The following is a 23,314-nucleotide window of genomic DNA, read 5'->3' as shown; positions in this document are numbered from 1 at the left end:
CATTTTCATGAGTTTGCCTGTATCCAGTGTTTCAGCTAGAACAGTGTTCTTACTTCCAGCATGTGCATGTGTGCAAGGCACACTATCTGCTTATCCTGACATGATGTCCACGCTTCCAGACTCAACCAGGTCTCCTTTCTCCCACTAAGTCTTCTCCCTAGGTAAACAACTCTTTTGGTTTGTCCTGTTCATACCTGTATTTGCTCATCCACTTTCAAAATAAGCTCTCCATAACCTGGGATAATATTGGTGTTTATTTTGGCTGGTTCAGGGTTTTGCTAGCAAAGAGGGCAAAATTCTTGCGTGGTTCTTAGGCCAATGTGCTTTACTTCAGACACAAACAAACTAGTCGCACTTAGCATGTGCAAGTGGCTGTGCAGCGCTGCATTCACATACAGAGGTAAATAAAGGGTAATGATAATGTTGCCCAGAAGGCTTACACATCAAAGGCCAAGGAGCAGTTAAAATGTATTACGAGCTGTTGGCAGCGATTGTGGGGGGTATTCGTGTGTTGCTGATTTGGACAGCCAGAGTAAATGAAAACCCTCTGGATTAATTGGTACCCCAAAGAGATTTAGAGGAAAATAAAGGCTGATGGAAATTGACAAACAAGGGAAAACACAGATAGCTGGGTGTGTTGACCTGCAGTGGGGCACTGCTGATTCATTTGCAGCCCCCTACTGTGCCCTGGGAAGCCAAGCAGAGCTGGGGGTGCCCTGCCAGCAGTTCACCTAGTGCTTTGGTGGGAGCAGGCTGAGCCCCAGAGGCAGCATCTGCAGTGCTGCTATTTCAGCACATCCAAGTGTGTAGTTAAAGGTGAGACTTACTGGGTGTCTTGTGACACCTGGACACAGGACAGGAGTTTAATTACTTTTAATGATGTGGGGTGCTAGGGGAGGGAGAGGAGGCCTGGTATCACAGAGTGACTGAGGCTGGGAACTTCATGATTGATTTGCACAGAGACTGCTGGCTGAATCAGATGACAACCAATATGGGGAATATTGAATGATACACTCCCATCTTTTACTAGGATACCTGTATTCCAATTACTATTATGTGGTTTATTATTAATGCTTCAATTTTACATAAAGGGTGTTACACTGACAGCCATGCAAACTCCAGTCATACTGGCTCACTCACTTTTTAGTTGACCAGATGGAGCAGGACCACTTAACACAGCACTAGCTGAGTTGTGCCCTTGCAGACCCACCTCTTTGGTGGTTGGGGCAGGGTACTCATGCTGATGACAGTGGGCAACTGGTGCTGACTTAGGGGTCTTTCACGTGTCCACACTGGGGCTGGAAAAGAGGGTTCTTGTCTTTCCCCTGATCAGCAGCTGTTTTTGCCAATGAGTTTCCAAAAGAATTTTGCCAAAGCCAATAGGCCACGACTTGTGCTGGTATCAGTGATGTCTCATCTGGACATCACACGGTTCATCCTGTTGAGTAATTCCTCAGTCCTCTTGCCTCGGTCCTACCTACTCATCACTGACTCTGGTAGAGACACTTTTTTATTGCTAGTCTTGACTAGACACCTCACAGTTTGTGTGGTTTCCTGTTCTGTTACACCAGTTCCCCTGCAGCTCAAGAGTTTGGTTCATTCCCGTACCCAACTCCATGCTTTGCATATTTCTCTCTTGCAGACTTGAGGAATCCTTGTCATGGGAAGAAAAGCACAGAAGGTGATGTGCTTCTGGTCACCTGATGACTTACAAGGTCTCTTTTTTCTCACATTATCCTTTCAGTGCATGGATGAAAGGAAGGAAAAGGCTGCTCAAACTGGCAGGTTCTCCTAACCATGTGTCCTTCTGGCAGCTGTGTGGATGCGATGGGGATGGAAGGTAAAACAATGATTCCAGAGGGGCCTTTCTCAGTCCTTTTCCTGAATATACTTATGAGAACAATAGATGAGTAAAGTTGGCAGAAAGACAGAGGAGAAAAGCAAATTGTTGTATGCACAGGTAGGATTGCTCATCTCCTCAAGACCTTGACCCAAGTCTGTCAGGCTCCTGTCATGTCTCCCAGCTCATTGTCACGGATGATTTAAAGCATGGCTCAGCTCTGCAACCTTCGTCACTACCCATCCCACTGTCCTTCTGCTGGCAGTCTCCTTCATTCTTCAGGTGTCACAGGAAAAACCTTGCTTTCTGCTTGTGCTGGGGAGCATTGTAGCAGGGTGGGAGAAGCAGCAGTCTTCTACACATTTTTAATATAGTGAGGCCCTAAGAATGAGCACCACCAACTTATTTCTGACATGTTCCTGAAAAATTCCTTGCTTCTCCCATAAATCCGAGACATATATAAAGAATCTGTTTTCAGTCTTAAAGCTAAAAACAAGCATCAATTTTAAAATCTATTTTTAAAGCAAATTGCATTTAATTTATAATGTTAAACTGAAGTTTTTAAAGTGCTGACATCCTTGAAAAAAAGAGAACACTTCATTTTTTGGTGACTAATGATGAAATGTTTTCTAAAGGTGACTGAGCATAGCACAAAGAGTCCTAAATATATTTATTAGCTTATTAAACATAATTAATTGAATCTGGTTGCTAATATTGGCTATGACTTCACAAGTGAAAAGCACTTTTGGTTGGCTAGACAATTACTTATGAAAGAACAAAAATTCAATATTAAAATATATGTAGCTTACTGAATAATCATGTTATTTGTCAGACAAGCAGAAGAATCATCATTGAAGTGCTCCCTAACTGTCAAATTGGGTAATATACATAATTAGGCCCCTTTGATTAGATATGTGCCCATGCTAACAGCTGCACTCAAGATCCACATATTAGTACAGCCTTGAAATAATCTTCAAAGGGATTGATGGCAACAGAGCACTTCTGAAGCTTCACTGGGGAGGCTTTTGGAACATAACCTACACACCAATTTTCTCTGTTTCTCTGGTTATTCTTTATTTTATCTTATTTTCTTCTATTTTTAAAACAATGCATGCCTTGGTTCTCAAAGGTGATATACTGCTTCCACAAAGTGTTGCTACACTTTTATCCCTAAAAGGAAGATCTCTTACTCATCTGCATCATATTTTAAAGCCTAAAGCCTTCCTATATTTAGGGATGAAACTCAGCAATTGGCAAGGCTGCTGCAAGCTGTTTCTAGGAGGTGGCAACGATCATTACCTGAAAGACAGCCTGTCTCAGATCCACTCTTCTCTCTCAGCCCAGGACAGCCCAGTGATGGATAAGGTCTTCTGGATGTTCTTTTCGGTTTTTGCAAAAGCCTTGTGAAGAAACTGCAAGGTCTCAGCAAGAAGACTGATTTTGCATCAGATCCAAGCCTCAGAGAGCCTCAAGCCCTGAGCTACTGCCAACCCACAGGGAATGAGTCTGAAGAGTACTGTTTGGCAACAGTGGAACCCAAGAGAGTGTTTAGCTGTAGATGCAATATGAATTGTTCCTGCAGTTTATTTTTACATGCTTAGAGGGTGAATGAGTTTGGAAGATTTGGAGAGAATCAGAGAATTAGCAGAATGAATTATTATTGGTTATTTATACAAAATGAGAAATATATTTCCTGGTAGAACATTGTGTGTCCAGGGATGATGAGAGGTGCTTTTGCAGAAATGCTGGTGGGGAAATATTTAAAAGAAGATTTTTTTCCCCCAATAAGGAAGAGACCAAGATACAGAAAGGTTCCCCAATATGGAGGCACCATGGAAAGATTGGTCTATAGCAGGGAAACCTAGGCAGGAGATGCTGAGAGTCTGGCAGGAGAGGACTGTGAAGCCCCATTCCTGGCCAGTTTGGTTTGGAGGGCTAAGGTATATGTGGCTAATCTTTTCATGTCAGCTATCCCACTGTGCAAGAGAGCTATAGTGTACCCCTATGAGGACATTTCACCTGTAGAAACAAGATAGGACCTGGCACCAAGGGACCCTCTTTGGAAACACGTGGTAGAGCCAAAATCAACACTGAAAGACTGTGAAAAATAAATGTACAAAGATGTTCTAGGATGTCTTTTAGCTTTTTGAAAGAAGAGGGATATCCTAAGCAAATGGATAAACAGAACAGCCAGAAAACTTTGGTAGGCATGGGAGGAGCACAGGGGAAGACTTTGTTCCCTGGTTTAGCTGCTTCTTGGCACAGAAAATGGGAGCACTTTCTCCAAGGGGCCAGTGACACAGCCAGCCATGTTTGTAGCCTTCAGCTGCATGGCAAGAACACTGAAAGTAGTGTCCATACAAAGTCATCAAACTGTTACTGGATGCAGCATTAGGATCTCATCTACTGAAGCAAAAATAGACACGTGGATCCACCTTGGGCATGCAGTACATGATTAAGAGCATGTCACCTTTCTCCATATTAGCGTGTTTTTAACCATGCTCAGTGGACAGGATCATCAGAATATAGATTAACATTACTGGTCAAATTATATGAAAGTTGTGAAATTTCTAAACCCTTCCCTCTTTTCTCTAAGTAAGTGCTGGTTTTAACATTGCTTCTCAAACAAGGAGATTATTCAAACCAGTTTCTTGTTAATCACATCATCACCAAACTATGAGGTCTGAAACAAGTCAGACCAAAGCCTGTGTCAGCCCTGATTGAGAATAGGAGGAATCTAAAGGGACCTGGATTGTGTGCGAACTCTGTGGTGATGGTAGTGATGGCAGTGCTAGCCCTAAACATTCTGTTTTTAAGGTATCTTGTGGACATCCATTGCTTGTGCAATCCAGTGCACTTGTACTGGGTATTCCCAGGCACATGGGACCTTCTACAGACTGAAGAGCATCCTCAGGTGATGGGGCTGGAGGCCTAGCAGCTATATGGGTGGTGAAATCAGCCTGGAGAGAGTCCCGAAGTGCCACAAGGGAAAGGCACAGTGGATGTGCTGTGCATGTGAATGAGAGTGTTCACACACACACACGCGTGTATATGCAATATTGGTCCCTCCTGTGATAAATGGCTCTAAGTGAAGCTTTGTGAAATTCTGAATTTCTGTTTTTCAGAACAGAGCAAACTGTGGCAAAAAACCAGGAAAAATTGTTTCCTGGAATTAAAACAGTCATGTTCAGAAATGTTTCCATGTTCCGTTTTGACATTTTTTGGATCAAAGTGAAGCATTTTGACATTTGTGAGGTAGGAATGTTTTGTTTCAATTTGTTGAACTGACATGAAACATTTAGTTTCGAGTCTGCTTAACATTAAAGTAGGCAGCGCCTTTCCTTGGGTTTGGGTCCCATTCTCTCCTCTGGGCTGTGCTCCCTGGGAGCTCTGCCCAGCTCCCATGAAGCTTGGGCCAGGTCCATTTTGTTCTCAGTGAATGCAGCTCAGCCGCAAGCCCCATGCACAGGAAAGAAGAGAGGCCTTTTCGGGAAAATTCATTTCAATGCTAAACTCAATTGAAATGAAAAATTTTGGGACAGTTGAAGCAAAGCGCTCCGTTCCAGATCACCTCCACAAAACACCATTTCTTGTCAGCAGCATCCCTGAATTCCCAGAGGCACTTTTTGTGTTGCAGAAGCTGTGCTCTGATTAAAAAGGTCACCCAGTGAGTGCCTGCATAGGTTTTGACGCGATCTGATCTACACCAATAAGCTCCTGGGGGTCTGCAGACTGGCCCCCTGGACTTAGCGACAGAGCTGCCCTTTAGTGTCGGTCGGGCAGATTTCCCGACAAGCTAAAGATCCCCACTCATCCTCTCAGAGGCTAGCTGGGGCCGGGGCAGCCTCTGGCTTGGCTGTCTCTGAGGAAGGTGAGTGGGCTGCAATAGGGTCAGGAGTTTCTCTTGGCAATTCAGCAGACTCCTCTCTTTTCTGGAAGTGGCTGTAGGGTCTTCCTGGGATTTCTCATGAATTTTACCTAAAAGTAAATTCAAAAGTTGCATTGGCTCATTCTCAACAGCTCTCTATAAGACCAGGCAGGTCCTACGACTTTCTGTGAGGGATAATTGAATCCCTTGCCCTCCCCCTTTCCTGGGCAACAGCTTCAAAAGATCTCTGATTTTGCTCAGCAATCAAGCAATCTCATTTGCAAAACAACTGCAATGGCCCTGCAAAAGCAAAAGGACAGCTCCTTTGTTAAATAGTGCCTTTTGGTGACACAAAAGAACCATAAAGGTGATGAAGCTGCAGCCGGGACAGCGGCGTTTCCTGGACTGTGCAGTCTGGCTTCCCTCCCCCTCCCGGCTGTAATTTCAGACTCCGAGTCTAAGAATTATGCAGGGCTCAAACCCAGGGAGAACAAGGTGCATTGCAACTATTCTTAGCTCCAAAAATTATTCCTGGCTTTGCTTTGAAATCTGAACCAGGGTTAATTTCTCTCCCCCTTCCCCCAGTCTGTTTCCTCTCCTCTTTCATGTACCTATTTGCATAGACTGTCATCGTAAGAATCTCCATTAAAATTGAAAGCCTCCTTCCTGCATGTCACCTCTCGCAGCCCCCTTCCGCTTGCCCTGCATGACTTTTGGAGGGCTGGAGAGCAAAGGTCCTGCGCTAGCATCGCCTCCTGAGCCCTGCATTCCCCCTGCCCTCAGTCCTGCTCCTCTGTTGCTATAGGAACATCCATCAACTTGGGAGTGCCAGAGAAAAAGAACAGAGAGTTATCTTAATTATTTAATGATTGATTAATATATTTTTATAGAGCACTTCAAAACCATGCATAATTTTATGAATTGTTTATTAACTGGGCAAGTGGTATAATTTACTGAACATCCTCCACTCTCATTGTTTTCAGTGGGAGGAAAAGTCGGTAGGCAGCTTGCAGGTTTTGTGATAGTTACATTACTAAGTGTACTAGTAGTTCTGCTGCAGGGAAATAATTTAAGTATGAGCCTTTGCTTCACGTTTCGTAGGCAGGGCTGCTCCCAACACCTGCCACTGAGATTACTCAAATGCCTCCATTGTAAAGACCTATGTTCAGCTGATTTTTGGCAGGTTTTACCCATCTGGAAAGAAGGATTGTGCTTAGTTCTCCTTGAGGCTGAATACAGAGGGGAGGCAGAGAGTGCTTACAGCTGGTCGTGCAGCATGGCTTGTTGGTACAGGGAGCCTCCTGGCTCAGCTGCTCCTCTCTGCTGAGTGACTGTGGTTTTGTTAGAAGGCCTTGGAGGCTTTTGCTAAAGTTTGTGTGCTTTGTGCCTGTAGTAGCAGGTTGGAAGGACAGTATAAGCAGGGTCTGTTGTCTGGGTGAGGAAGGGTGAAAGGAGGAGCATGGTGCTGGTGTTGTGTGTGCTGCCTTGTTCCCATGTCCAGTTGAGGATGTCAGCTAGAGCAATGTTTGCTGCCCATGCTGGTTGTAAATCCTGGTCTCTGCCCAGCCTGACTCAGGTAAGCTGCTGAAGCCAGCCTGTCTTTGTTCTCTTCAACCTCCCCGGGACCTTCTTTGGGTCTGAATTCCTTGATGCCTGACTGCTCTCTGGCTTCCTCCCTCTCCTACTAACAAGCTGAGACTATCCCACAGTGGGATGCAAAGTAAATGCAGACTGACCACCTGAAGAGCTCTGCATCACCAAGCATGGGGTGAGTCTGTGACATGCAACACACACTGCCATGCGTGCTTGAGAACTGAGACTTGCAGTCGGAATGCCTTTGCTATGAGCTGTCACGTACTTTGCAGAACCATAGGGCTGCTATGACCTCGTGTCAGACCTGACTGTCCCTGTAGGTGCAGGAAGTGAGACATGATGACGCCGTAGGATACAGGCAGCTGATAAAAGCTGGTGCTCCCTGCCTGACTTGGCCAGGCCCCTTACCTGAGTAAGGCCTGCAAGACCACGGCTGCTGTGATGGAGGATGATTGGGAGGGTATATATATATATAAATATAAATAAATAAATAAATAAATATATATATATATATATATATACAGCTGGTGCTCTTGGAGAGCATTTCCTCAGGTAATACTTGTTATGAAGCACTAAAGACTTGTGATGCAATGGGCTGTGTGTTGATCAGGTGTGTGATGTATGCAGCTCCCTAGCTTTTAAGAGGAAACACAAAATGAATGAGACTTGTAAAACAAAACAGATTTACTTTGGATGCTCACTGGTATTTAGGAGGTATTAAAGCCTTGTTCATGTTAAGGACTCTTGGACTTCTCAGCGCCTGTGAATCCATCTTCTGTAATCATCCCATAAAGATGCCTTCATATATGGCAGCCACCCTTGAGGTTTTTTCTGGATTTTAAATATGGATTGTTGCAGAAAAGTCTCTGCTCCACCTGAAGAAAGCAGTAGCAGGATTAGATTGTTATTCTGTAGTAGTTCAGCACTAGAGGGGGATGTAGCACGTGCTTTCCAGCACATTTCATACATGCATGCAACAATATTTTACAGTGGTGTTTATAAGGAGGCTGTTTCTATAATTGCCAACATGAAGATTTTTGTCTTGCAGGGGCAATTTTCTTGCACAGGATAAAAATCAGAGAGGCTGCTATTTGCTGAGACATAAAAGACTGTGCTTGTAGTCAATTAATTTTGTTATGTGTTATGTGTGTCTTGGATATTGGGGCCTCAGAACTTCAGGCAATTCTCGTGTCTTTTTTTTTTTTTTTTGGTGTGTCTGACACGAGAAAACAGAGGCTGTTCTTTAGCTTGGCTGTAGCTCTAGTCCAGGCTGTTGGCTGGAAGAGTCTGAGCTCTGTCCTTCTTACCACGGTAGTGCCCTTCTTGCTTGTGGTATTGAGTCCTGCAAGTGGCTGAAAAAAGATATAAAGCCAAATCCACCCAACTACACTTGCTTGGAAAGTTGCATGTTCTCAACAAAAATGGCTCTTTGACTTTGAAGACATCTGAGTAATAAAAACCTGTTGTCCACTTCATGCACAAGTAAAACACTTGGAAAAAAAAGCTGCTGCCTTGAGGTTTTGCAGAAGCTGGTCAAATTTCTGTCCTCTTCTCTTGTTTTCCTCCTCACCTCCAGTGAGCTATTCTCATTCCACGTTTTACTCATTTTACTCAACAGTGCAGAAGTGTGCCAGCGTGAGGAGACTTGCTAGCCCGTTAGGCCAGGGAATTTCTCCTGGTGTGTTTGGGTATGGTATCTTGGGAGAAGATACCATAGCTGGTGTATGCTACATATATGCACAAACATAGCTGTAGTAGAAAGTGAGAATGTCACTTGCTGAAGAAAACTTGTATTCAGGCCAGTGCGTAAAGAATGTCACAGATCCAAATTTTGCCCATTTGCTCTGTGGGAGATCTTCGTGTGTGCCCCCGCGTCTTCCTCTCCTCCTTGTACCCTGGACATTGCACAGGGCTGCGGTTCCCACCTCGCACCGAGGGCTAGCTAGAAAAGATGTCCCCATTCACATTTCCACATAGAAATTTTTCTTTCCCTACTTTTAGTGCCTGTAATTACCTCTTTACTCCAGTGCCAGCAATCTTCCATCAGGCATCATTATTAACAGAGAGAAAAGGGAAGGGGAGGGAGGGAGAGAGAGAGAGCGCCACAAAACTTAATTTAATCGCAGCACCCCATGCTCAATTTAACAGACACAACAGCTCAGAATGGGGTCCCTGTGCAACGGGAGGGCAGGCAGTGGAGCGTCCCTGGAAAGAATTAATTGTGGATGACAATGTGTAAACACTGCAGATGAATAGGGCATGCAGGTGTGAGGCACCGGGGCCATCCCGGGGACTTTTTCACACGAATTTCAGCTCCTTCACTGCTGACCTGCTCCCGAAAACGTGATTAGTGTCGGCGTTGGGAAACCATTCAGGGTGTCAGGATTTGGCACATATTAACTAGCCCTGGGGGAGAGGGGAGGGAGCGCATGGGGGCTATGAAAGGAGGAAGTCTGGCGGACAAGGGGATTGTTAAAGGGCCAGAAAATCCTCATTGCTCTGAGGCGCCCTCGCTGCTTGGAGGAAAATGGAAGAGAGCTGAAGCAGAATAGAACTCCAAGGCACCCTAGTCCTTACTGAGCTATGTGGAAAACAAGGCAATGCATTGCGGAATATTTTTCTCAGAATGTCATAAATATTAGTGATGTTTGTATTAATGACTTTTTCTTAGTTGTCACTTTCTAGTTGTCTAGACACTTCAGCTTGAGAGATAAACAGTCAAAACAAGCAGGGAAGTTAATGACACAGCAGCACTGAGAACAGGAAATATCTCCTGCGTAGCATATGGATGTTCTTCAGCATGCAAAATTCCACTTCATCAATATATACTCTATATGTACAGTGATACAGACAGGGGTTGTATAATGGGCCCAATTTACCAAGCATGAGGTTAGACACTCTTAAATTATGTTCCATGTGCCAGCCTGGCCCTCTGCATCCAAAAAGAGGAGTTATGTGCAGAGAGTAGACTACGTTACTGATGTCTTTTCCCACTCACGAGAATGATGCAAGGGGAAGGATAGAACTTGATGAGGACTACCATGAATACCAGTGCCTCTGCCGGACTCTGTTATGCTTTTTCTTCTTTGCTGGAAATCCTTTCCCTGCCTGTCTTGTGACTTGGGCAGCATGGCAGGGGTGCTGTGTAGGTGCCTGCTGAGATTCTTAGCTTTGCAGTCCCTCCCAAGATCACTGCAGCCCAAAGGCTTGGGCCTCCAATAATGCATCAAAAATAAAAGTACCTATGTAAACGTACCTATGGATGTGAAGGTGAGGTTGAATTCTTGCTGGCCTGGTGATGAAAAAGGGTATTGCCATTGGTGCTGATTTGGCAGTGCAGACATCTGTGTGGGAGGCAGGATGGACCAGCCCCTTCCTGGGCTGTTTCCCGTTGGAGAGATTAAATAGGTGGTGAGAACGGGACACGAAATATCATCACAGAAACCTTGAAGGCCAGTATACCCAGGACAAATCACACCTCAGATTCAGAGTTGCACTTAGTCACTGTCGGAAAATTAGCTACTTATTTTGCTCACTAGCCCACACGTTTGTGACAGACTAGTTCGGCATCCTTTTGAGGAAAGTCTGATGGTGGCTATCACTGCCTTCAAGGGGTATTGAAGGGCTGAGGTCACACAGGGAATTTCCATGCGTTGGCGGTGGAAGTTATGCCTTTTGTCCTAATTGTGGCAATTGTAGTTGATTTCTCTGGTAAATCACAGCAATGACTATGTGGGAAAGGTTATATGCTCAGTTAAAATGTTGGCAGAAGAGCAAAATTTATTTGCTGTTAAGCCCAGTGATATCTAGATTCATAAGAAACAAGAAACAACGGCGTAGGCTTTATGCAGGGCAATCCTGCAGCTCTTGAGCTGGGACTCTCCCTGCCTAACAAGTTTCCTAAGAGCAGGATACCCGCTGAAGCCATTCATCTCAATTCTCTCTGTGACTCCAGAGTGTTCAGCACCTCACTTATCGGACATGCCATCAGCAGAGATGAACAACAGTTGCTTCATTGCCATCTGCTTGACTGACTGCTGTTTCCAAAAATGATGATCAGTGCTACTAGAATTCCTTCCCCTGGTCTGCTCCCCCAAATGTTCCTGCCTCCCCACACCAAGATATCTGCCCTCTCAGAGTGCAGCTATCCCTGTGAAACTGTATGCTGAAAGGACTTCCTTCCTATGAACTGTACAAGGTAGTTCTTTTAAAAACCATCAGAACTAAGTTAATTCTGTAATGGCTGTTCTTGCCAAGATGAATGTGATATTTTCCAGCAGAGTGAGTTAGCTTTGTTGCCCCAGACAAATTCCAAGATACTGGCTTTCTGCAGTTTTCAGAAGAGGGTGTTGCATTTGCTGCAGTATGGCTGTTTCTCAGGGCCAAGTGGTCCTCATTCTTTTAAAGTCTTTTTCTGTTTGTTTGTGGGGGTTTTTTAATTATTATTTTGAGAGATATTTGCTCATCTTTCCAATTTTGCTTTTCAAGGAAGAATAATGTGCTCACCAGTTACATAGTTGGTAATTTATCCACTGGAAGGGAGAGGTCTGCAGGAGCCAAAGAAATCAGCTCCACAGACACCTGAGCTAGGGACTATTGCAGGACTGTCTCCAGGTAAGCTCTCTATATCCTACACTAGGGGCTAACTGTACCCTGATATACCTACAAAGACTGGCTTCTCAGTAAGGCTGCAATACTTCATCAGCCAGAGGACCCAACAAATGTTCTTCATTTGTACTTACAGTTGGATCACTGGATCTTCACTTGTACTATATTTAAGCCACTAGCTGCTATAGAACCAAAAAAGGCATTGTTGAATTGTGTTAGTTCAAGAGTGGAGGAGATGGGGCTAAGGGAAGGTAAGTAATTTGCAGGCAGTGAAAATGGGACAGTTGAAGAAGGTGAGGATGTGGGTCCCCAGTCAGTTGTGTTAAACTTAATACCATAGCTCTAGCTCCAATTTCTACAGAATCTTCACACCATGCTAAATTGATATTGCACACAAAATATGCTCCTGTGGTGACAAATTGCTCTTTCTTGTAAGGATCTCTGACTAGTGCAGAGGTTCTCAGTCCTGATGAGAAATCAGAGCAAGAAGGGGCTCTGGAAAGTTTAGAAACTGCACATGGATTTACCTCTTCTCCAGCCAGCTCTATTGCTGTCTGTGTTACCAAGCATGGGATCAGAGCCTGACCAGGGTGGTGGTGAAGGGGCTGGGCTTCTGGGCACTGTGACCTTTGCAAAGGTGCCGGTCAAGTTATGGTGCAGGTGGGAGGATCTACTGCCCTTCCATGCTGCAGAAACCCTTACTTACAAGCTTATTGTGACTGTGAATTGAGTGGTGGATTTACCTTCAAAAATCTGAACAGTTTACATCAGAATTCCTGATGGTATTCCTAAAATTATAGTGCAGTTCATGTTGCTCTTCTTACTGCTTTTACCTGACATCAGCTGCCCTTTTTCAGGACTGTCAGCTTGTTGATCAAGCCTAGACTCCAAAGCCTCCTGAGCCGTGTCTTATGATCCATCCCACTAGTTAACTAGGGGAAGAGGTCTGCTCTGGAGGCAGATGTAGCTGAAAATCAACTTGGCTGCTTGACATTTCTTTTTAATGTGAGAATGTAGCTTGATGGGACAAAAAGAGAAATGTACTCTTCCCCCAAACCAAGGCAATAATATTGAAAAATCTCTATAACAGTGAGGAATAAAAACTCCAGGGTGGCAAAGCAGATTTTGCTTACAATTAAATAAGAAGTCAACTGGATCAATAGTTCAAACTGTGTAGAGTTCTTAATGGTGGTTCATTTTCCCAGTTCTGCTAAGGGCCCCCAGCATTCTCTTCATTCTCACAAACACTTCTGCAGTGGATATTGGTTAGCATATCTGATGAATCTGATGATATGGAGTCCAGGTTTGCACATGTTTCTGTTCAAGAGGAGAGTATTCAGCAAAATACTTAGCTTCTTTCAGCCCCCTGCAAATGTCTGGGCAACATGGAGTTTTCCAAAGTACTCTTAGATACAGAATCTGAGTAACTTGTTTTCCTTGTGGTGAGGCTGGAGCAAAAGATGCCTTCAAAAGAGGTTACAGCAGAGGGCAATGAAACAGGAGCTCTAAAGTGAGATGGAGCCGTCTGCCTTAGGAAAGAAGAGCTGAAACTCTGGGTGCACAGGGCTACTGGCTTCTCTACATGAGATCCAAGCTAGGACAAACCCTGGACCTGCCAGGGGAAGGAGACCTGGGAACATGGAGAAAAGGCTGTGAGGGTAAATTCAGTGCTCAGTATTCAGGCCAGTGAGAGATGTTTCACAGCTTAATCTCCACAGGGTCATTCATCACCTTTTCTTAGCTGGTCTGCTCACAAGTAGTGCTGGTGTGGCTGCACCACAGAAATGCAGTGGTATGGCAACACCAAGATGGGGAAATTACGAAAAGCCAAGTCTCTGCTGGCTGGTGGGTGATCTGAGGTACAGTGAATGAAATGTTGTAGAGCTTGAATACAAAATATATTTCTCTTTAGTTGGAGATGAGCTGACTAATTTCAGTATAATAAGTCGATATCAAACCTTCAGCCAAAGTTCAGATGAAGTAAATTCTGAGTAACTTGCTTTTTCCTGACAAGTTTTTGAAATCTGCACTTATATCTTCTGCTGGGAGTGCTTGCAGAACTGCTAACTATCACTTCAAAGAGTATATTTTGTATTTCCTAATCAAATGCCTGCACTAAGGCAGGGGAGATGCAATGCAAATTATTTTCCTGGAAGACACTTGAGTGCAGACCATGAGTTTGAAGGTAAACAAGGCACCTTCTTTGGTGCCAGTAGTTTATTTGTATGAACTGAATTGAAAACAAAACCCCAAAAAATCTGAAATCCTATCTGTTACACAGTGGTGGGCTGTTGCTAATGCCATCTGATCTGGAACAGTCACCAAAGTGGTTATGCTGGGATGCTCAATCTGTCTGTCCCGATGTTTACTTGACAGCAAGTGAAAGCTCCTCCCTGCACTGCCAACCCCTGTCCTCTGCCTGGGGTGGAAGCAGGTCTGCTTCTGCTGGTATGGCCAAGAAACACAGGGTTTGGTTCATTGTCTGGCTCCAGCTGCAGTGGTCAAGCGTTAGGGCTGCTTGACAAATATGCCCAGACACATGAAATTACATATCTTAATATTCATTTCTGTGTTTCTTGATGTCTCTTTTTGCCACCCTGTGTCTCCATTTCCATTCCTCAATCAAGAGAGACAACCTGCACCTAATTACTTTTCCCTCTTTAGTCCTAGTTTTGCCATATCCATTCCCGAGTTTGTTATTTCTGACACTGCTAGCCAGGTTATCTCAGACTTATGTGCTATTATGGGTATGGTTACCAGGCTTACTGGTCCTATTTCCCAGAATGTCCCCAGTGCTCCACTCCAGCTGTGTAGTTCGGCTGTTGCTCACACACATTCCCCTTAACCACATGAGGGATCCAGCTAGCCCTCACAGCACCACCTGTAGCTTTTGCCAGCTTCTCATAATATTCCCTCTCACATTCAGCTTTCCACATCACATCCACTCTCTTGCCTGCTAGCTTTCAGAATCTTTCCAGGTAGCTTAACCTCAGGCCAGGGCCCAGCTGGCAGGTTGGTGCCTGCAGTGCTAGCCCTATCCCCATCCTCCAGCCTGCAGCATTATTATTTGCTTGCAAATGATCCATATGAGGACTATTAATATATTTATTAGATGACATAAATATAAATAATTACTGAAAAGTCTTACCTTTTTGAGGATATATGATAAGAAAGTCAAGGCAGAGGGCCTGTCTGAGCAGTTGTATGTTCAGTTTTCCAGCTAATGCCAAAACTCATGGCTGTTCAATAACAAAGCAGGCTCAAAGAAGGTGGTCATGAAATGTTTGTGGATGTCCTTCTATGTTCCTTGGCAAGTCTATGGTATCACCTCTAGTACCGTGAGGGTGGTGAAACGATTCAGCTTGGTTGTTTCTTTCACACCTTCAAGAATGTGTGAGGTGTCATTTTGGATCTGCTAAGCAATGCTGGATGTCTGCCCAAATCAAATTGCTGGCTGTGGGAACAGTTGAAGTCCTTATGAGACAGACTTGGGAGGAGGAGGTGAAAGCAGCCATGAGGTGTTCCTTGTGTCTCTGCCCTTCCCCCAGCACTTCATTTTTGCACCTCTGCTGAGCCCCAGTGGAACCAGGGCAGGGGGATATCTTCTCTGTTCAGGAGTGCTGGGCGAGATGAAGATACCTGCAGCCATGCTGCTCTCTCCCAAGAGGGCCACACTGCTGCAGCTCTGCTCTCACCCTCCTACCGTCCACCTGCTTGATTCCAGCTCCTGCTGGCAGCAGCAGAGCTCTACCTGGCACTGCTGGGCTCTTTGTGCCCTGGAGGTTGGCACACCTGGGTAAAGATCCTTTACTAGATGTGCTCTCGTGAATCTTGGGCACGAGCACCACAAAAGGTTGTAATAAGGTAAAGAACTTCTTGTGAGGCCACAATGTGACAAATGAGTAGTAAGTAACCCACACTTCAATGTAATGGGTCTACCTTAGGCTACTCTTTTCTACCTTGAGAACTAAAGGAGACTATCCTAGCTGTGAATGCCCATTGGATTTGTATCAATCCATAGGCTCCAACTGGACTGCAGCAGCATCACTTCTTAATTCTTCATGTTGCAGACTAAACTCCTTCTGGTTTGGGCCTATTAGAGAGTAAGAGCTCTTTGGACACAAACAGTTTGACCTCTGTTTGCATGGCAAGATTTTCACCTGTAATTATTTACTAAATATGTTGGGCTACTGTGTATCCTAAGTAAGAAGAGCATAATTTATATTACCTACTTTAAAAAGCCAGAGAAATTGGATTTTTTTTTTCAGAGAAGATAATGTTTAGAGAGAGAGTGAGACACTGAAATATCTGAAAATATCTACTAACAGAAAGACACAGAAACCTCTGTTTAACCACAGCAAAGAGTCTCATTCTCTCCATGTTTTGGGCACCTTTGTCTTCCTTTGCATATATGAAAGGTGAAGTATTTGGCTAATTCCCAACTGAGATTGCACACCCAGGATTCCACCCAGCTTCTCTGCTCCAGTTGTGCATGCAGTTTTACCTGCTTTGTCAATGAAGGCACTGGTGGGCTGTGCAACCTTGGTTGGTGTTAATGCTCGGCCTCAAAAATTTGAGTGGTTAGGTGTTGGTGGCCACACTTCGGGATGACTGCAGAAAGTTTGGCTGAAACTGTTTTCTGAAAAATATGTATCAGTCCTCTGACAGCATATGCATACATGCCATTCTCTTGTGCTCTACCAACTAAACTTACTGAAGAATCAACCTTTCCTTTGATGCATGGTGCCTGACAATGTTCTTTGAGTCATATTCAGGAGACATGACTACTACAGACAATTAGAGAGAGGGCATTTTACAGCAGGCCTGATGACTTGCACTGGTATTCAGGGGCCACACCAAGAGACCAATGCCAGTATTTGACTCAGCTGGTACTGCCAGACCTGAGACAGCCCTACAGTTACCCCTGCCAGTGATGCCCTCTCTAGGCATTTTGGAGCCCAGAAGGGACTTCTAGGCTGATTCAGGTACCAAGGGATCACTCCACCATTAGTAAAAAGGTATATGTTGCACATCTCTTGCTGCTTGCAGTGGAGAGGAGCTCCACTGCTGGGCAGCTGGCACGTGAACAAACTCTTTTTGTGCCTTGAAGGTTGCAGAAGGTTGCCTGTGGTTCTAATATAATGCCTGACCAAAAGTTTTTTTTAGTAAATGGAGAGCACTTGGAAAGATTTGTTTCAGGCCTGAGGCAAAAATTGCTCATGCTTTGGGGAGAATGTGCCTGGCCCAGAAGCAATGGAGGTCCTTCACAGGAGTGGGGTAGGTCCTGTGCCCCCAGTCAGTCCCTGCACCCACATGGTTGTTATCACTATCACCTACTTGCACCTTCCCCAATAAGTAGCTATGTGGAAGAGAGGCCCCTTTGGCGCTCTGCTGGAATGACATGGGAGCGTATTCCTCCTGCAATAAAAGAGCATTTCTGCAGCGCTTCATGGACTGTATGGGTCAGGAAAAGATTGTGTAATGAGCACATTTCAGGAGATTTGCAAGTTCTGAGGAGATCATAAGTATGTCACCCAGGAGGTCTTCTCTTTAAGTCAGTGGCGTGTGCTGTGAGGACTCTTGTTTTCTCAGCAGGAGTGGGAGCAGCCTTTGGCAGAGCTGCCATATGCATTGGGCTCTGGCATCCACCTGCAGTGCAGTTAAGGCAGGTATGTTTATTTGGGAGGCATTTCTACACACACACAGAAGGGGTGCTTGTACACAAATCTCTCTCTTCCTCTCTTATGTGGCTGTGTTTCTTTGAACTGATCCAGTATCCCACTGAATTGAGAAGGAGGTGGGTAAAGCCTACAAGCCTACTCATGAGAGTACCAATTTGCACGAGCATGCCCTTGTTTTGAGGCAGCCTTTTTTCTATCTCCTTTTGTATTTTTTGGTATGAAAATACTGCATATACTTTGCCTCTCTGAGGTGTTCCCTTGTGATACAAGAAATGCATCTCTGTCAGTGCTTTATACAGCCTCAGCACCTAAAGAAGCAAAGGACAAGCAGTGGGGGTTGATGGTGCTCAGCACTCTGCTGGGAAGTCTTCTGGATGAGCCTCATATGCTGCAGTCTCTCTTCCTGCTCTCCACTTCATCCCCAGTGTGTATTACACTTGCCCCAGCTTCGCAGAGATAATTTGCACTCTCCTAGTTCATTAGCTGCTACCCCCTCCTGTCCATGGGCAGAAAAAAAGCCCTTACTGTTCAAAAGAACACATGCAGCAATCATTAATGCTGACCCTAATTGTGCCAATTCAAACCACTCAATAGCTCTAATTAAAACCTCTCTTCTGCGGGGCACTGAACGGTAACAAAACTGTCACCCCGAACAATCAAATCATGGAGCTAAGAAATTTTTTTCCCCTGTTGTGTTCAAATGTTGTTGCTGCTGTCGAAAGGGTCATCTGAAGGGATTAAGTACGGGGCTTTTGTAGGCTGCAAAGTGTGTAGGGGGATATCTAAACCCAATCAATATCTTTTGGTCACAGTTTGAAATCAGAAGACCCCAACTTTTTTCCAGGCCTCCTTTCAACCACTTTACCCACCCCCATGCAGCAAGCAACACCTGCAAAATAGCCAGGCTCTTGGTTATGAGACACATGGACACCACAAGTCAACTTCAACATCTGCAAAGGAGGGGGTGAGGGGGAAACCCAGGCGTTCCTATCCCTACAACCTTGTTTCTCAGGGTCCCTGACTACACTTTCCTGTGTGCCATAAATAACTCTGCAATTACGTTAATTGGTTGCATATTTGTTGACACAGGAGTGGACAAGAGTAGGTTATGGTGGGAGGATTTTTGCTTTCGGTGCAATTTTATACTGCCTTCTTCAGATGTCCCTTAATCCCCGCTCTCCCTTCCCCCAGTATTTAGGATTCTCATGTCTTTCAGAATAACTTTATAAGCCTGCGGGTGGGAGGGGGGAGCAGGAAAAAAAGAGTGTTAAAATTCATTTGATGGCACCCATGCACTCACATCTGTTCTTCTGTTTCCCTAGCAAAGTCTATCAATCAAAAGGAAAAGGTTGATACATATCACAGTGGGATATTTCAAAAAGCTGGATGCAAGCAATTGTGTGCTAGAAGGTTTTTTCTGCACCAAGTTTTTGACAGGAGTCAGGAGAATGAAATTGTGTGCATGTTCACCTATATTTTTTTACATTTCCCATTTTTTTAAAAGAAGGTAGTGAAACTAATAGAGCAACAGCATTAACTACCGAAATTCCGGTCTTGGTACCTTTTGCTCTGTTTATTGTTGCACATGTTCTGAAGTCCAAATCAGGGACCAAATGAAAGAGCCTGACAATGCTGCAAGCACTTTTGTGTCTGTGCTTCTAGTTTAGATCATTACAGGCACACATACTACCACGTGGTTCTGGGTTCAAATCACCATCTCGGAGTATTTGGTATGGGGTACTCGACTAAGCCTTTCTTTCCAGTGCCTCCTTAGCTTGCTTTCTTTCGCTAGCAGTAATCAGCGTTGCAGTGAGAAAGTTCATGGCATGTTGTGTTTCATCTTTCCTCCTTTCATCTCTCCTGAGTTGCTGTCCCAGCTGAGGACTAGGGAGCAGGATGACACCTGTAGAGCCCTGGCAGTCTGCCTCTTCAAACACCCTGAGCGCTTTCTGTCAGAAACCACCTTCGTTGTTTCTTGTTCTGACTGCTGTGCTGTGCTGTGTGCTGTTACAACATTGCCTTGTCTCAGCAGTAAAGCCATTTAATTTAGTGATGGATAAAATAGCCCATATTTAGAGTAGTTTGACTCAGCCTTGGAGTATTCGGCCTTGGTTAGCAATGAAGTACAAAATCTGGATGTATAAACATATAAACACACATTCTTTCTATATAGAAGCAACTGGACAAAACTTAAGAATGTTTAAAAAATATTTTTAGGTGGACAGTCTGTGAAAAACTCTTACCAAACTCAGCCATCTGAGCAGATATGTTCAGGATAATGTCTATTTTCACCAGTTTGCCTCAGACCCTGCGAGTCCCAGCCTAGAAGTCAACAAGGGGCCACACTCTTTTCTAAAAGTGGGGTTGCTGTGACACATGTCCCACACTGTGACATGTGATGGTGCTGACCCACTTCTGCCTTTGTGTCATCACTGAGTGGGATAGCAACATTCTCTATTTTTCAGTGGCAATGTGCTCTTACAATGGGATGAAGAGGACTAAGTGACACTACTATACGGCATTCAAATGAGTGCACTTCAGAGCAAGGTCCCTTCAACAGCAGCACTGGAGAGAAGAAATCAGGTTTTTTGTTTGTTGGGGGCTGTAGGAGATAGCAAAACATTCGCGTGAGGCTCTTGACACTTGCTCAAGAAGGGGAAATAAGGCACAGAGACATTTTTTTTTGGCCTGCTCCAGGTGCTTCCAGCCAAGCCGAGAACAAACCCTGGGACCCTAGTATCATGTCTAGCTTCTGGAAAACAGCAACACTTTTTCTGATCTGGTTCTTACCTGCTTTCATATGGGAAGCTTTGTGAATCCCTGTGAGCTGAGGGTAGGGGATTTCTGCAAAATACACTCCAGTGTAGATTCCCATCACTTTCCGTTTGGATCTCCCACAGTCCTGTCTGCCCTTTCGTCCTTATTCCTTGTCTCCATTTTTTAGGCAGCAATGCTGGAGTCTATCCTCTTGACTAAGCTGTTGCATTTTAATTTTCAACAGGCCCCTATTGCTCTTGCACCTTGTGTGTGGTCTTTGAACGTTATGTGGCTCGGCAGCTGGGAATAGTGAGTGGGTGGGCAATTTAAAACAGAAAAGACTCTGTATCAGCACAGGGCTGAGGTTTGAACTCTGCTCAGCTTTGGATACGTGTAGCTGGTTCTCAGGGCTGTGATTTAAGTGCTGTTTTGCTGTTGTCAGTGCGAAACCGAAATCAGTGCTAAGAAACTGGTAGGGACGAAAAAAACTTTGCCTGTCTGATACCGAGTGTTACTTTTGGCCCTGATGAAAAATTGCAGGATCAGGGCACCTTAGAATTTGTATTCTGCTGTTTTGTCACCATGTTGTCTCCCCAACTCGGAAAACAAGGAGTGTCTAATATGATGCCGGGGTTTCTTTGTTGGAGTATGTTTATGAGCTGTTTCATGCTGTGTAGGACACAATTCTGATTCTGAGTTTCCTGAGGATATGGACTGCTGATGGAGAGAGGCAGATGAGGTGGGTGCCAACCTGTGAGACAAAATACTTTATTGCATTCATCTGAGCATCTCTCTGAGACAAGGTAAATGGGCTCAAGCAACAAAATACAATCCCAATGTCATGAATTGTTGAGCTCATAGGGCCTGGTCCCCAGCTGCTTCCTCCTCCTTTCTGCTATTTTCTGTGCCACTAGAAGATCATATGAATTGGAGGTCAGGTGGGAGACCCTGCTTTTCATGTGCTCTGGCATGGTTCCCACACACGCACACTTCTTTCACAGTTTCGATGGTGAGCCCACTCTGCATGGGCAGAAGGTTCTCATGTATGGGAAATTCACCACTGGCTCTCCTTCACATTTGCACCCCAGAGTACCAAGTTCTCAAAATTTCAGTGCAGAGGTAGTTCTTTCCCCACCCACTTTCCATCTATCCCACCCAGGTAGACAGGATGAGCAGAAAGAATCTTTGCCTTGATGAGATTGATAAATGAGGTTGGAACAGAGCTCCTCTTTTCTGGAGTCCATATGGAGTCCTACCCAACTTCAAACTCATAGCTGATTCAAAAAAAAAAAAAAAAAAGCTGGCAAGTCCCTAAGTACTTTTAAAGATTCTAAAGGTTAAAGATATGGTCGATTGGCATTCTTTTTAGAGCCTGGAGTGATAGTATATTTACTTCACAGAATTAAAAAGAGTGTACAATTAGCATTAGAAACCTATTAGATAGATATTTGGAAAAGTCATTTAATTTTCCAGTGCCACATAAGTACCCCTCATTCATCCCCACTGCACTGGGCTTCATACTGATTCTTAACATTATACACTACAATCTACAAAATATAAGTAAGCGTAAAAAAGCAAAAAAGGAGAATACCCTTGTTTTCAAGGAGCTGGCAGATTACAGACTAACATCAGCCATGTCATTGTAGAGGTTCCATCCTTAAAAACAGGTAACGTGCTGCAGCACCATGTAAAAGCATACTGAAGATCAAATGGGTATTAGTGCCTCTTTACTACATCTTGCACCTCACTGCATTCCTTTTTTGGGTTTTGTTTTCATAATAATAAAGGTGTATGGCCAACAGCCTCTTCCTGTGGTGGAATAACACAGGGCCATGAAGGTACAGTTGGGTAGTAGAGTCAGATGGATGGCACTAGTGAGAGTTGAAGGTTTGGCAGTGAACTGTCAGTTCGGGAACTAACCAGGACTACTAGCAACATTTTGGGAAACCAAAGTAGTGCAGCCAGGACCAACACAATTTGATATACTTTCTAGAGAAAAAGTCTGCACAGAATTTCTGTATGAAGTATAATGAATGAAGTGGCAGACTCTAGATGGATTTCATGGGAAAAGACTTGAAATCCTACAATATTTTTGACAAAGCTTTTTGTCCAAGTGTAAGTGAATATTCTGCAAAGAGCTTCCAGGATGAAAAGCCCAATAGAACACTTCCTATTACTAATGGGGTTTCTGTTTTATTCAGGCATATATATAATTAGCTGAGACTCCTTTTTGTTGACACAATCCATCAAATGCACCCCAAAATATGCTAATAGCAATGTGTGTCTGCTTAATAAGTGTGAATACTTTGCACATAGCAGCAATTGTGCTGACAGTGGATGACACTGTAAAATTGCTGTTCACTGCGATGTGAGTCCTTTCAAACCCAATGATTCCTGATTTTCACTTTCATAATCACTGAATCAAATTTACTCCTCCCCACTCCCTCACATTCTACCTATGTCTGGGAAGCTGGGGAAATTGTATTCTACCTCATTTTAGGGTGACTGCACAGAGTCTCTCATCCTGTGGTTGCTATTCCAAACTGCATTGGATCGTGAGTATGGTTAACTTTGTGGCTTTCCAATCTTTATTCTGGGCTGCCCTGAACTCACCTTAGATGGAGATTTGGGGGTGCCAGCATAGTATAAAAGGCTCTTTCACTTCTGCAGGTTCTCAGCAATTAAAGCCTGGCAGCAATGGATAATTCTCTGATTAATATGATCCAAATAATTCAATAGGCACGATGTTAAAAAAAATAGCTCTGAATTCTGCATTGTTACAACCTACAAGAACCAATCTTTTAGCAAATTCCCCATTTTATTCTTTATTCCTTTTGTGACAAAAAGTGAAATCTAAACTTGTTGCAGGAGCAGTTGTAGCATCCACTGACTTAAAAAAGGACCTCTAACAGTAAATTGGTCTCTAAAAGCAATTAACTCATATTTGGAGGCAGCAGACTATTCTGT

The 23,314-nt window shown here is 44.2% G+C and overlaps 1 long non-coding RNA gene across 7 annotated transcripts in view; it reads left to right on the top strand.

Annotated features, from left to right (window-relative positions):
• LOC108505050 overlaps nucleotides 1-23,314 on the top strand; it is a 37,219-nt gene that overhangs the window by 11,851 nt on the left and 2,054 nt on the right. For 4 of the 7 annotated variants that reach the window (XR_001877366.1, XR_001877363.1, XR_001877361.1 and 1 more), the window contains 4 exons: nucleotides 1,643-1,840; nucleotides 11,790-11,915; nucleotides 20,056-20,173; nucleotides 21,025-22,839. This is a non-coding gene — a long non-coding RNA (uncharacterized LOC108505050). Of the gene's footprint in view, nucleotides 1-1,642; nucleotides 1,841-3,179; nucleotides 3,354-11,789; nucleotides 11,916-20,055; nucleotides 20,174-21,024; nucleotides 22,840-23,314 lie in introns of those variants that run through there. The other 3 variants (XR_001877365.1, XR_001877362.1, XR_001877367.1) reach the window with 3 other exon arrangements.

The sequence above is a fragment of the Lepidothrix coronata genome, unplaced genomic scaffold, assembly GCF_001604755.1.
Source record: "Lepidothrix coronata isolate B3197 unplaced genomic scaffold, Lepidothrix_coronata-1.0 Scaffold182, whole genome shotgun sequence".
In the NCBI taxonomy this organism is placed as follows: Eukaryota; Metazoa; Chordata; class Aves; order Passeriformes; family Pipridae; genus Lepidothrix; species Lepidothrix coronata.
The sequence above is the reverse complement of the archived record's forward strand: the minus strand, read 5'-3'. Positions and strand labels throughout refer to the sequence as shown.